The 15,913-nt window shown below is 36.5% G+C and overlaps 1 protein-coding gene across 1 annotated transcript in view; it reads left to right on the forward strand.

Annotated features, from left to right (window-relative positions):
* Positions 1-311: 311 nt before the first annotated feature.
* LOC137297677 (obscurin-like) overlaps positions 312-15,913 on the forward strand; it is a 144,065-nt gene continuing 128,463 nt past the window's right edge. Inside the window, exons 1-2 of the mRNA XM_067829592.1 lie at positions 312-351; positions 11,178-11,406. The gene's annotated coding sequence lies outside the window, so the exon portion shown is untranslated. The remainder of the gene's footprint in view (positions 352-11,177; positions 11,407-15,913) is intronic.

Raw genomic sequence — 15,913 nt, forward strand, 5'->3', positions numbered from 1 at the left:
AGTAATAATTGTACCATGTTGACATCAGGTTTAAATGATTTATCTAAAACAGGTTCTATTTAGTTTCACACTTCTATTCTTAAATAATAACAAATGTCTAAATTCTGATTTCAGAATTCTAAATTGTCAGCAAACAGGAACGACCATACAAATGTAACACTTACTCCTTAAGTTGGTTTAAAGTTATATGTCAAAGTGCCATGCTTGAGGGGCTTGAACACGGCGTGCTCCCTAAACTGCTGGTAAACATAACCCACATAGCGTTGTAATACGTTACCCCTTGGGACTCTTTAACAAAACGGACTATAGCCACTGTGCATGCCTTGTGACCTACAAACAACCGGTTTACAGGTAAGCAACTTCAGTTGACAAACAGTCCTTAACGTCCCGAGATTGATTTTACATAATTTATGTCTGACAGGGAATGTTTAATGTGAAATTGACAAATTCCGTGCAGCACGCCTGTAACTGAATTGAGTTTGACAGCTGTCAAGGCGTGTTGGGTGTCTATTTCAATGATGACATTGGACTGTTGTCGCAGCGTCGACAAGATGTATACGGTGTATTCATAATCACCAGGTGGTATATATGCATGTAAGTACATATTTCTTATGTTACGCAAAATGTCCCCTCAACACTGATGCTTGCATGTTTACTCGTGCGGAAAAGGTGACGTGTTGTAGGTGAAATTCAGTTTTGTGGGGGGCTTATGTCAGTCACTTCATGGTTGAATGATAACAACAGTATGTTGTAACAGACATGATACTATCGCTGGCGTAACGCTAAGTATGTCGGGGTCAGTAAAAGTCTTCTTTCTTATGATGACATGTATTTATGGATTGTTGTATACTGACTTGCCTTTTTGCCCTATATGTTTGCGTGGTTGTCAGTCTTAATGTCAATTTCCGCGTATTGAATTTCAGTTGACTTCCTAACACAAGCATGCACTCACATTTCCTCATTCATGTCTTCAAAGCCATATCTCCTTTGAATTGATGACGGTTGTTGTATATATTTAGAAGAATGTAATTCGGAGTAAGAACTGATCCTTGATAACCTGTCCGGGTTTTAAGAGTAACTGAACTGGATCCAACATTTGGTAATTTCATAGATTCCGTTTTCGCGTACAGATGATAGTGTTGTTCCTGATATCAACCACAGGTTTGTCCATTTCATACAGCATCAAAACAAACGGAGAATCTGTTTAATTAACGGTGTAAACCATAACATATGAAATAGATTGTCAAGTGGAGATTGCAATGGTTAAGCGGCCCGATAGGAGCTAGGGTGATCAATGGTTGACACCAGCTGAAATGTAAAGTTTAAATCAGGTTGAATTTAACTTTAATTCACACCTGTCACTGTACTCGGCCCAACTTTGAAATACACAACGGCGATTAGAGCAGCGAATGTCACGCTGAAATGTACACCATCCCTCATGAATATCATTATCTGGGATGACAATGATTTCCTTGTGTTCCTGTGACGCCCATAAGTGCTGGTTAGTGTAATGTTACCTGGGTCACTGTGAATCAAACTGGCCGAGTAGAATCGCTACACTTTAAGCCGTCGTATAACACAGCTACCGTAAATATTACTAAATGTTAAAGTCAGTAGCAGTAATTGCTCTTAATGCTACCTCCAGCTGATGGAAAAGGTTTTGTGAAAATCATCACCATTATTTCTGTAGATGGAAATTTCTTTTAAAAAGCAAGGGTTATACTGGTCGAATTCTCTTTTTTTTTTGTCCCATCTGTGTAAAAACTTTGTGCTGTCGGTGGTTTGAGAGGAAACTACAAAACATGAAACGTAAGGGAGGAATCATAGATACAGTAAGTAGTCTGTTTCACAGTCTTTGAACCGCATCATGTTGCCGCCAGGCTCTTTCTGCAATTCTGAAGCCCCAAAGGAAGCATGTCTTGATTTACCCAGGCCCTGAGTCTCCATTTTCAATGCGGCTCCTTTTCCGTTTTAAAGGAATTATTGCTTGCTATCTACATTATAGGTAAAATCTCAGCATCAGTCGAGAGAGGTAGATGCTGAGATAAATGCCTGCTTTCTAAGATGAATGATGCTGCCGTTTAAAAAGACATTCATAGAACAGAATACAGTTCTCATGTGTTAGACATAAATCATGGTAATGCAACATTTCAATGATAGTCTAATCAAAAGAGTGATCTGTTTGGAGGCTACATACCTACTTTAATCCAATAGGTATATATTAGTGAAGGGATAATCTACAGCATCCTATAGTCTCCCTGGTTGATGACATTAGTATGTTGTTCTCAACTGGAACATGCCATAGCCACACTCGAAATATTTAGCATTTTTCTCAATAGACTAATTCCAGACATACAGATTAAACTGTGCTTTCATCATATCAGCGGGTGATTCAGTAAAGATTTTAACCTGAGAAATTAGTTCAGCGGCAAGTACTATCAATGAATCTTGATATCAGAATGTCAATAGGCATGGTCGTGTCTGGTGAAGTTTACAAGCAGTGTCGACACTGTTGACACAGTGTTATTCTGGTGATCGTGTCGTGCCAGAGTGTCGAAATATAGTACTCCAGTGTTGACACAAGGAATGGTTCATGCCGCCCTCCACATTGTCTGGCTTAACCTCTACTTCATGCATGCGTTACCGGCATTGTAATTTATTACGGGGCCCTATTAAGGTTCAGTATCACTGTCATTAATTTGATAATTTTGAAAATAGGTAAGAATCAAATGACCATTTCACTAGAGTGAGCTTATTTAATATAAATTGCAAGTAATACCGAAAGGTCACAAGTCAATGTTTCGTGACAACTTGACAGAAAGTTACTTTCATATTCGTAACAGTTTTCTTCGAAACATTTTCGGTCCACCCTAATAGGGCCTCAGTATATGAATGCGTATTCAGCTATGTACAAGTATGTATGTCGTGGGGCCCCATGTTGGGGAGGGGGCTTTGTGTGAGTGACAGAAGAATGTATAGCAGGGGCAGGTTATTTACGGCCCTTGTATGTAAATGGGGACTTCACACGTTCATTCTTGACATCTATAATCAGTTTCACTATCTGCGAAGGTAAAAGTCATGAGGTGTGATAATCTACATGCACGTGTTATCAAGTGAAGTATTGAACATGCTGAATGAAAGGGAAAAAAGGAGACTTCAACAACAACCGAAAGTATATGCACAATCAAATCAATGAGGAAATATTCATAAGTCATCATGGACGTTATCAAATGTGTTTGTATGAATATCTGTGTAGAATTTGTTCATTTTAACAACTGCATGTTGGCGACTTATAACCAGATATACAGGTAACAATCTGAAGGATGATTTCAGAAGCTTGTTATATAATTTCTATATTTGAACAGGGGCAGATTTTCAAAACTTGGAAGTTTTGTCCTTGGAAAAGGACATGCTGTCAATATATGAACATATTCAAAATCTCCAGTGACATTTCCAGAATCCGGAAGTACCATATTTGTCTTCATCCTTTCACATTTCAGACCAATCGTATCCCAACAGCTGTTATTGTTGGTTTGTGTGGTCTAGAATCAATTATTTTCAGACTCACCATCCTATACCTGTAATATTGCAAACCAGCGCAAAATTAGACTCACTCACTCACTCACTCACTCACTCACTCACTCACTCACTCACTTGGACTGTGGAGAACTTCCTCCACTTCTTCCCCAGGCATTGTCTGCCATATGGAAATAATCATGGATATTAGTTGAATTCCATCAGCAATACTTGCCAACACCATGGTGAGGTGTTGTTTCTCCACTCCACAAGTTTTCATCCATATCTGGCTTTGATCATGGATTATTTGGTGTATTCCAGGCAACATAACCAGATGTCAAATATTTTTTCTTTTACTGCTGGAAGTCCCTGTGTTATGTGCTCTTCTGCTCTGTAGCAGGTTGTGTCATCTCATGGAACACAATCATAAGTTTCCAGATTCCTTAAATCACTTGAGACTCATGCCCTTTCTCATGTGCAGTGGCTTGCGATAACTGTGAGATTATGTCCTTCAGCTGCGAGCTGCCTTGGCTCACCAATAAAGAATTTCTTCATTGCTCTTGAATGGGGTTCCTGATCCAGTGCCTGACCTTCTTCATCTTTTCCATCACCTCCATTGAAGGCTGAACTCTCCTCTCACTCCCAGTTGACGTGTTGATCATAAAGTCATTCTAAGCAGCACAGTTATTTGAACTTTCAGCAAATCAGCCACCTTGAGCTAGAACCAGCTTCATGAGTGAATAGTTATCTCTCAGAACCCTGGGGCGCTGGAGCAGCTAGTGGTTAAAGCCTTTGCTCATCACACTGACGAGCTCGAGTTTGATTCCCCATATGTGAAGCACATTCATGGTGTCCCTGAGTAAGTTTGGTTTTATGCACACTATTTTGCAATATTCCAAGAAAAAACTCATCAGGGGACACCAGCAACAGGCTTCACACATTGTACCCACGTAGGGAATTGAACTCAGGACTTTGGCGTGACAAGCAAACACTTTAACCAGTAGGCTGCCCCACAGCACAGTCAGGAAAGAAAGAATAAATGTATTCATTTAATTGAATGGGACATTTGACACAGATCCAAACCAGATGTGTGTAGGTCTTTTTCTGATCACATGTTCATCTTGTCTTCTGAAGCTCATTAATGGCACCTGGGAACCCAAAGTGCTAGTTTAACAGTAAACTGTGCAGTAATTGATATGTGTTTTTCTCAATAAACATATGTTGAAATTGTGACCTTTAAGTTAGGTCACAAGTGTATTCTAAAACAGCATGAACTTGTTTCTCTTAAGAGATTTAAAGTATCTGTTAAATAATCATTTCAGCTGGTGTAGAGGCTGCAGATAAGGTTTAAAGGTTAAGAATGTTTTCAATGTCTGTAAGCAGTTGTGTTTGGCATTTTCACGAATATAGACTTTTGCTCTTTTGTTATTGTGTTTGGTTATTGTGTTTGGGTCATTTTACGCTGAACATACTCAATATGTCTGGTTACAAGGGCTGAACAATATAACCAGTTACCAGTATTTAGCTGCTGAGACATGAAAACGATACATGTTGCAATACTCTGATTGAAAACTGGTATCTTGCCATGCATTCGGAAAGCTTTGTAACACTGGGAAATCTTAGGATATTTCTGTTTTTCACACAGACTATGGTGTGGTGACATGATGTTTGTAGAACCATTGTGTTGATGTTAAATTGTTCTTTTAACTTTTAATTATTTTAATTTAGTGAACTGAACTTAACTGAAAAATACATGTAAAATTTAAATATGTGTAACATTTTACTGAATGTTAAAAAGTTATATTTTCAATCAAACAACGGAGTGTTTCTGTTTGTACTTTTGCGGAGGTAGTGGTAATCTCCTGTGTAAACAAGTGTATAACTTGGTCCTGTCTCTGGAAGGCGTAGCATATTTCTTCAGATTAGATATGTAAGCTAAATTATCAGCAGTTTACTGAACACCTCCAGGAATGTAGAGAGATGTTGTAATGGCAAAACTTAAACTGTTTATACAGACTAAATGGCGCATCTCTCCCACAGAGTATGGAAGGCTGTGGAGTCAATAGGGACATTAGCTGTGTTCTGTGGTGGTGGTGGGGGTGAGGTTCGGGGGAAGGGTCATATTCTCTGTCATCTGTTGTGTTCTCTCTCACGCCTACAAATTTCTCAATGGAGTTTTCGTTCAGAGTTGCTGGGGCATTAAAGTGCAATATTTGCTTTAAAAATACCAAATATTCAATTTTTATGTTTTAAAACAAGCAAGGTTTTTTCTAGTTTTTCACCATATTCATGGAATTAACTGCTAAAGATGAAACTTGAAATAAAAATAATACTAAATTTCCTTTATGAAAATCAAATGATGAGAAATGAAAAAGTGCTTAAAAGTGAAACCAGGGACTTTGAAAAGCATTCAGAAGTGACACACAGAAAGTAAAAAATTTATGGATGTCAACTTGCTTTTTTTGATGATGGACACAACATTTCAGAGTATATTCTTACTCCTTCATCAGGTGAATGAAAGACCAGGAAATAGACAGCTGTGAGCTGTGAACATAGTGTACTTACTGTAGTTGGCCATAGGTAAGTTGTCATAAGTGAAATTTCCATAGACTTGCATGTTGATTAATTCTTGCAAGAATGATTTTGATAAATTGTGTACAAGTCATTAAATACTGCTATTTTGCAAACATCTTGGAAATCATCTTCAGATACATATACGTAATTTTCTTTCATCCATCTGTTGATTAGTTGTCGAATGACACCTGATTAAGCCCCATAAATACAACTTAATCTTAATGTATCCCATAGAGAGCCATGTTATATACTGTTTAAATAACAGCAGTTTTCATGATAATCATTGAAAAATTGAATGAAAAATATATGTCTGTAGCTGAGATGATTTCCCAGCTGGTAGATAAGTATTGGAAGCAATTCAACTGAAATTAAATTTATGAAAATTATTCTTGTAAAAATTAATCAACATGTAAGTCTATGAAAGTTTGACTAATGGTGACTCACTTATGGTCAACTACTGTACCACACTTCTGCTCTAGTTGGGATTAATTCTGGGACAGGGCCTAGATTTTCGAAGCTCTCTTAGCGTTAAGGTAGTCGTAAGTCTGTTTTAATATATAGCACTTACGACTATCTTAGGGCTAAGAGAGCTTTGAAAATCTATACCCTGAATAGTACTTTAGGTCACACCCATGGCTTGTCATGAGAGCTGCCTTTGTTGGGGATTGGATGATGTTTTGGCTTATTTGTTTTAAGGGCAGATGCACATAGCCAAGTGGTTAAGGCATTTAGTTGTCATACCACAGACTCCGGTTTGATTCCCCACATGAGTACAATGTATGAAGTCCATTTTTGGTGTTCCTTGCTGTGATATTGCTGGAATATTGCTAAAAGTAGCATAAAATCTTACTCGATTTTTCACTATTTCTTTTCATCATCCTTCCATTGTATTGCTTAAAACATTTTCATACATCAGCCATCATAGAACATTCACTCACTCACCTAGATTACATAGCCAACTTTAAGGAAAATACTAGTATATTAGTTTCAGGACTAGAAAAATAAACAGTGATTTTTTTCAGGCTATGTCAAAAGGTTTTGGCATGCATACCTTTGATGTTGAAGGGATTGCATTACAAATCACCTTTTTGGGGGGTATGTTCCATGGCAATTAAATTATTCATAACTGAATGAAATTAAGAACTATTTTTTACTCTCTTTTGTTGAAATTTTGATTCTGAATTTAAGTAATTATGCAAGTTTTAGCATGCATCTCAATTTCAGAATAAAGTTCAACAATACTTCTTTGAAGTGGTTGGCAATTTAGATTGCATATTATTCTGTTCAGTGATAATTGTAATGGAAGAGTTCTTCGTTGATGGAGATGAAATAGACTTCTCAAATAGTTGTATAGTTAAAGTAATTTTGACCTAGAATGGAAGACATTTAGCTTTAGAAATTCTCATCTGTTTTTTGTCATTTTCAATAAAGAAGTAGCCAGGCATTTAGTCCCTGGAATACAATTATCTAATATTATGCAAAAATATATTGCTACTAAAAGAAAGGTGAATCCTCATGGCACTCAGAACAATTATTAATGTATATTTTATTCTCTGTAGTCTTGGAGATAGTTGAATGAGGAAGCTGAAAAAAATGTAATGAATGATCAGGAAGTTAGCTGAAGTTCGCGAAGTTGTAAGGTTATAGTTTTAAGTAGTAATCACCCTGAATGCAGCAGACTTTCACTATGACGTTGATAGAGATCATCCTCTAAAGTACACTCCATCTGACTGCTTAACATTCTAGTTTAGAAATCTTTTGTTTAAAGGTCACATGCGATGTAAAACACAACTTGGCAGATTCTGATACCTTTCGGTATGCACTTACCGAAACAATTCATAGAAAATGCCCATTCAACCTAAAAAGTTGAAAAAAAAAATCTGATGAAAAAAGCCCATGAAAATGGAGTTCAAACGATTCACTTAAATTTTCCCCCAGCGGTCATAAAGCATGTGCAGTGGATAGGTTTGCAGAACTTGAAACAGAATGACTGCCCGGAGTATGAGGTCATGAGCAGTAGCCTGATCTTAGTTGTGTACATAATAATCTACTCGTTACATAGAAAAACATGTCGGTTGTGATACGCAGACTCTGTCACAGAGAAAACTCAATGTCTGGTTTATTGACACCTATATATCTGCCTGACTCTGCTAGTGACAATATGCAATGCACAACTTCAGTCACTGACTACATGCAATTTGAACTTAACACCTATCGGGCTTATACGCCATAAACAAAGCTAAGTGTATCAGCAAATCAACCAGTGGCCAATGACAAGGCTTTGTTACACATGAGTGCACACCCACTGGCCCTGACTGGGTTCAGTATCCCAGGTTATTCATTTCGAGGGAGGTAAACCCAAGTACAAAATATTGCGCTGTTGATTTGGGATTATACACTTATAAATTTGTTTATTTGTTTTTTCACAATCACCAATGCATTTATATATCATGAACAAGTGATAACCGTGTTTTAATTATGTTTGATTTTTTGGTTGCATGTGACCTTTAACTAAAGATGCTTGAATATCAAATTCCTGAGTCCATTCTAACCATATTTGCAGCAAAATGCATTCCTTGTGCTTAGAAAATGGACATACATAAAGTAAACATATTTAATCTGTATTTATTCAGTAATATTCACACAAAAATATAGATTGTCATGTTGATATTTTAAAACTTTTTAATATGTGCTTATAAAGATTACATTCATATTGGCACAGTAGTTTGGAAAGGGAAGATTACTGGTGCAGGTTGCATAATATTGAAAATTAAAGTTGCAATATTTGAAGGTTGTTTTTGATCATGATATATTATCAGTTTGGTAAAAGAATTTTTAAAAATCATCTCAGATTCCAAGCTTAAATAGACTCATGTTTATACAATTCTAAATGTTTTATTGCAATGATGACAGTGGGTTTTCAAGACCATGTTTTCCATGTGAAGGACCGACAAGGGGAGATAATTGATCAGCCATCTTTATTTTACCTCTCCTGTAAGAATGCAGCAGATCAAATGGCATTTGCATTGTTTTACTCATCAGAGTAAAACTCGCAAATTAATATACACATAATGCTAAATGAAATGCTGATGATAGTCAAAACATCAAAGCCAGCTCTGTTTTTGCAGCATTTATAACCTAAAAATAAAGGCCAGTAGTATCCACTTTTCATCAAATTTATTTTTTTTTAAATTTTATTTTTTGTTATGATATTTGTGTCTAGTATGATTTCACATGGAGGCAATTTATATGAAGTTATATATATTGCAATGTTGAGGCAGGGATAGACAATAACAACTAGTCTCTGATATGAAAATATTTTACAGAAAAAACTTCATAGTAAACAAAATATTAAAAAATGAAAAGGAGCCCTAGACTTTCTTCATTTTCAGAAGCTGTGGAAATCTTGCCACATTTTCTAGACCTGCTTGGCCCTTCTTGGATATGTTTGTTTCAATGTCTGTATGACAGACTGAGGCAAGTGATATCACAGGAGAAACCACCCAGTGATGAGAAGTCATCACTAAAGAGGAGTAGATGTATTTAGATGCTGTCATTACTGAATGGTTGCTATGCATGCATCAGCTACTTGGTACCTGCTTCATCACTTCGTAATTAACACTACAGCACTACAGTTGCCACACTGCCCTGCTGTACAACACTGATAACAGACTTTTTATCATTTACACTTCACTTTTTGCCACGCTTCCACTGCCGAGCTTATTATCCTATTGTTGAAACAGAAGTGTCACTGATTCTTAAAGGTGGGTGCTATAGTCTATCTGGCTCAAAAGTGGACCCATGAATTGTAATCTAACTTGAGAACTAATGAACATGAACTCAATGAAACGCAGATCATAATGAAAAGATCAGACCAGCTATGTTACTAAGAATTGAAGTCCTAAAACTGAAAAAGCTGTTTAATGAAATTTCATTAAAATTTTTACCCAGTTAACTATTTGCTACAAGGAAGAGTGCAAAAAGAGGAACAGTAGGTGCAGTACATGCATATGTCTCAAGAAAGCTATTGATTTATTAACCCCATTTATTCATGTTAGTTTAGACAGGGTGGAGACATGAATAAATGGGGTTTAAAAAACACGCAGCAGCAAAAGTTGCATACACACTTCTTCTTGTAAGTATTTCTGTGTGGATTTCACAAGCCATATCTTTACCTCATGCTGCCATATTTCTTCTAAGCGTGACAAATATATTACACCAGATTGTCCTTCCTGTGTAGATTGCTTCCTGTAAATTTTTTCATTGCTTTTCATTCTAAGAGTGTAGACATTAAATTTTCACAGTTATTGTTTGGCCGATGACTAGTTTGGGTATCACAGCATGTATCATCTCAGACTTCTTGCACATTGAGCATTGTTTGCCATTCCTAAATCAGTATTTTGGCTGGCTATTGTCTGAAACAATTGTGATGTCATATTTTCAACACCTGTTGCTAATGTAAGACTGCTGTAGATATCCGATGCTAGACTTTTGTCACAGAAACAAAATATCGGTTTTGAAGCTGTCACGAAACAATTTCATAGTTTTCACAAAAAAGAGATTCTTCATAAAACATTATGAAGTCCATACTACAAAAATGTAAGATAAAACACCTCCGAGCTTGCATCAGAAGGATTCTGAATGGAGGACGAAAATCATTTAAGCTGACAAAACCAATTATTATCCTATTGACCTACATGTGAGTAGGCACAATCTTGGAATTACTGTAAAAATAGCAAAGCTGAATGTAAAAGCAAAATATACCTGACTTAACCTTTATTTCCATGAAGGTCACACCTGGTTTGATAAATCAACCTAAGTGGTGTTGTGATTTGCCGTTGTGATTTATCTTATGTGGCATGAACAAGGTGAAAGTAATTAACAGATCAACTAATAGTGAAGAAACTGAGCTACATTTATCACAAATGTTATTTAATATGATTTCACTCACAAACGGTAATATGAACTACTTCTCTTGTTGTATTTTCTACAAGATATCCATGACCCAACATCTAAATATTCCTCGACATTGAGTATTACCTCTTACTGCTAGCCAGTGTTAAGCATGTGCGTGTCTTCTATTACAGGACCAATCTTTTCCCTCAGATTGGGGCTGATCGGTTCCTCACTGGACGAATGTCAGGGCCTGCCAAAGATTTGGCGCTGATTCAGACAAGAGCTTTCAGGAATCTGGATCGGAGTAAAGGAGTGAATTGTGCAATACAATCCTTTATATCCTGGCCAGTGGCGACATCCATCTGTCGTCTGGGGAACCAGGGGTTTTCAGACACAGGGGGATGTACATGCACATCTGAGGTAAGGGGTTAATTTTATTGTAATTATACAACTGGTGAATTATTTTTCAGTTCTGGTGTATTATACTTTTTGAAAGATTAACAGTGTTTTATTTTATTAACAGATCTGTTTACTTGGTGGGTATTGTTTGTATGTTTACATTTTGTTATTTAGTGTTATTTATGTATGCATTGTTTGCTAACTGTTGCATGACATAAACAGGGTCAAATAGGCTGCATTATTTGATTACATTATTGTTTTCTTCTATTAATTATTGTTTACCACATCTTGACATCAACATTTCAATACTTTGTTTGGGGAATATATGAATTAGGTGCATGATTGAATGAGTGCATGAGGTGAGTGAAGTGAATTGATGAGTGAATTAGCTGATTTTGGCAAGTGGATGAGCTGAATGTGATGAATAAGAAGATGAGTTTGAACTAATGAGCTGAATGTGATGAATCAGAAGATGAGTTTGAACTAATGAGCTGAATGTGATGAATAAGAGGATGAGTTTGAACTAATGAGCTGAATTACAGGTGTGAATGGGGTGAATTAGCAGAGTAAATGAATTTAATTACCGGTAGATCAATGGATGAGCTGAATTAGATGAAATGGAATGAATTGAAACTAAATAAGTAAATGAGCTGAATGAGCTGAAATAGGTTAGCTGAGTGATAAGGTGGCTAAAAGGATGAGGTAGATCTGTCAAAAGGATGGAGGAGCTGAAGGAGGTCTATGAGTGAATTTGGTTGGTGATTTTATGGAGGTTGGTGAGGTGAATTTTGAATAAACTGATACAAAGAATAAGTGAATGAGCTGAATATGTAAATGAGAAAATGAGGCAGATTGCAAAATTCTCTGGGTGAGTAAATGAGTGAATTAGAGAATGAGCTGAAGTTGGTGGTTTAGCTGAATTACATCATTCAATGAACAGAATTAAACAGCATAAACTTTTAAACTTTTCCATCAAACTTGTGCCTACAAGATGTTTCAAGTCAACTGCATTAAACAACCACATAAATATGACACAGATTGCTGGTCTCTCTGGAAAACACTGGTACATTGGTGTCACTTTGTACTTTTTAAAATTTAGAACATTTCTTGCATCACCAAATCCATTTACCTGACCCAGATATGACATCTTGTGCACAATTCAGCTAAACTCAAGCTCAGGTACATCAATAATATTTATGTAGAATGAATTTTGAAGATGAAACTTTTCCAATAAGAAACACATCTGGATTTTTCACATTATTTTACTTCACCATTTGGGATGATTAACCCAAATGGTTTCAAGCATTTGCTGTAATTATTCACCAATTAGAATTTTGAAATCTATCTCCTCTTGGTTGAATAAGAAATAAGACAATATGTCAGACCATTTATTAGTTTTTGTAATCATGCAATAAATTAAGTTTAAACATTTTTCAACTTTTCATGAAATACTATTGTAAACCAAAAGTCACCGTGTTCTGTTATCTGATTGGTTGAAAAACATGATCAAATGGTATTAGATTCCCGTCGGTTCCAAGTGTATTCCTGTGCTTCAAATACTCAATAACACCCAGAAACTGGCCAACACATGATGTTTATCTCCTAATTGGCCAACACATAATGTTTATCTCCTAACTGGCCAACACATGATGTTTTTCTCCTAAATGTGTATGATCGGTATGTTAGCCAATGACAAATCTCGTTTCATCAAAACTGATTAACTGATTAAACTGAATAAACAACTGATAACACAGGTAAACATGTATGTCATTTCATAACAAACTACAGTCTGAATTATTCTTCAAGATTTCTGTTATTTCTTTATGCTTATGTTTGAATACTTAACTGAAAATTGCTAAAGAAACATTTGATGTTCCTTTCCTTTTGAAAACCCATGGGCATCTGTAGAGAATATATCTTCCAATGGAGATTCTAAATATATATTAGACTTTTATGATTTCTAGATTTTCAGAATTTCACTTTTAAAGCCCTGTTATGGTAGGTGTGAAAAAGTATAAAACAGATTTCCCTCAAGAACCTATATCTATGTTCTTCTATGTAAAGCAGCATATATGACATCAGAAATCTATTTGTTCCCATTTCCGTTTGTATTGCTGATGGTTATTTAAATCAATTATAAAGTCTGTTCAGTGTAATTTACATACTGGGATATTGTAGTTGCAAAGAAAAGATCAAGTGATGTTGTTTCCAATGATGAAGACTGAAAGAAAGGTGATGAAAACTTTAGGATCCTTTTGAAACTTTCTCTACTTCTAATGTTCACTTGTGTTGGATACGCAGTATAGTCAGAACAAATGCCATATGTGAAAACTGTTCAGCAATGAATCTGCAAACAAATAACACAGTTCTAACATATTTGATGTCAATAGTTATATTTTCTGTTCAGTCCGAATCCTTAATGGCCCCATGTAATTTCTTTCCTGCTCGTCAAGCACAATGAAGTCTGTTTGTTGATCCTAGGCAACCAATACGACTTGAAACTGAAAATATAGCTGTCATTAACAGCATGATAAAAGATGTATGATAAAAATACCATGCATGCACCTCATGTTTAGGGACCAATGCATGTAAGTGTTGTGATTTTACAGTCAGATTTGGCAAGGTATTGTAGAGTGTCAGTGATGACATTTACATGTTTGTATCTCTGGGAGGCCCCAGCTGAGCAGTGTTGATCTGAAGGAGGGGAAAGCAGTGTGTGACTCAATGCGGATGAACTGAATCCATATATACATATATATATATCACACACAAATATCCTAGGTTCAATTCCACTGTTTTTGTAAATGTTTCTTTGTGTTTAACCTTTATAAAGTCTGAATCTAAGAGGAGTCTGGGTGTAAGGGGAGTCTGGTGATAAGGGGGAGTCTGGGTGTAAGGGGAGTCTGGTGATTAAAGGAGTCAGGGTGTAAGGGCAATCTGATGATTAGGGGAGTCTGGGTGTAAGGGGAGTCTGGTGAATAGGTGAGTCTGGTCGTAAGGGGAGTCTGGGTGTAAGGGGAGTCTGGGTGTAAGGGGAGTCTAGTGATTAGGGGAGTCTGGTGAATAGGGGAGTCTGGTCGTAAGGGGAGTCTGGTGATTAGGGGAGTCTGGGCGTAAGGGGAGTCTGGGTGTAAGGGGAGTCTGGATGTAAGGGGAGTCTGGTGATTAGGGGAGTCTGGGTGTAAGGGTATTGTCATGAGTTTTCTTGGGGCAAGGGCAGCTTAGAGGTAAAAGGAGGCAAGGTTTGGGTAGCATTTGATCAAAGTGAATGGGGATGTGTTTTGGCAGATGAACTGGCCATGAACCCTGTTTTCATGAAGCAGTAGGTACAAGTCAGGAATCTGACACTGACTTTATACTCATTCAACATTCTCGCAACTGAAATAACACTAATATTTGAATGATTTGGGTGTGAGAGCTAACTCTGGCCAAGTAAGCGATTCACATATTGAGGAACTTATACATTAGAACAATTCCTGGAAAAACACACGGCACAAATTATGTGAACAATATTGTAATCTCATCCAGTAAATAAAATCTTACAGTCTGAAGATATATTTATATTTTTTCAGTGTCATTTAAGACAATACTGAAATGAATTCTTTACTACACAGCACAAACAAAGAATTATCGGTCAACATCTAGTATTTCCTGGCACCCATCATTGTGACCTTTGACCTTCCTTCCTAACCAAGGCATGTTGCTTTTCTAAGATAACAGAGAAACTAACCACCCAGCACCAACGTAACACACCCAGCACTGACAGAAGTACTCTCACCTACATACAGTGAGAAACAGTTGCCTGGAAGATAGCAGCTGGCAGTCTTCTCAGCTCTGGAACTTGAGGTCTAACAACTACCTCTATATATTGAGCATATATTGATTACATGAACACTTTCTGGTGTAATGATGTTTTCAGGGTTCTGTGGAGAGTTGATAAACAAACATGCCGGTTTTGTTCACATAGCGAGGCAAAATATGGCGCTGTTTTTATAACTCAGACAGTGTCTTCTTGATTAGCAGCTGCTGGACTATCTCATCTGTGGTGAAAAAGTTGAATTTGATGTCATACCTGAATTAAGGAAGCTATTAGGCAGGTACAAGGGATATTTCAGTGAAACATTTGGTACAGAGTTTCTTGAATTGTTACATTGAATAAATACATGTTTTAGGAGAAAATAAAAAGACATTAACAGTTAAGTTTAATGCTCAAAATAAGTCTTTACCCCATGCGATGACATTTGATTTTCATAATACACTGACTTAGTGCTGAAATGAATTTTTCAGTTTGGGCAATAGCAAATGAATTATGTATTTGATTTTATGCTTTTATACCATTGCAGTTATAACCTCACAATCAATGCCATTAAAAAAGTAGGGGATATAAAAAAATCTATTTTGCAAGCATACCACAAGCCAATGCCAATGCCAATGCATATGAGAAAAAGTAATATGTATTCATATAGGTGAAACAAAAGGAATCGAATACATTGTCATATTTTCACTTAAATTCTCTTCATTATCTGTT

Source organism: Haliotis asinina, chromosome 10 (genome assembly GCF_037392515.1).
Source record: "Haliotis asinina isolate JCU_RB_2024 chromosome 10, JCU_Hal_asi_v2, whole genome shotgun sequence".
Classification (NCBI taxonomy): domain Eukaryota; kingdom Metazoa; phylum Mollusca; class Gastropoda; order Lepetellida; family Haliotidae; genus Haliotis; species Haliotis asinina.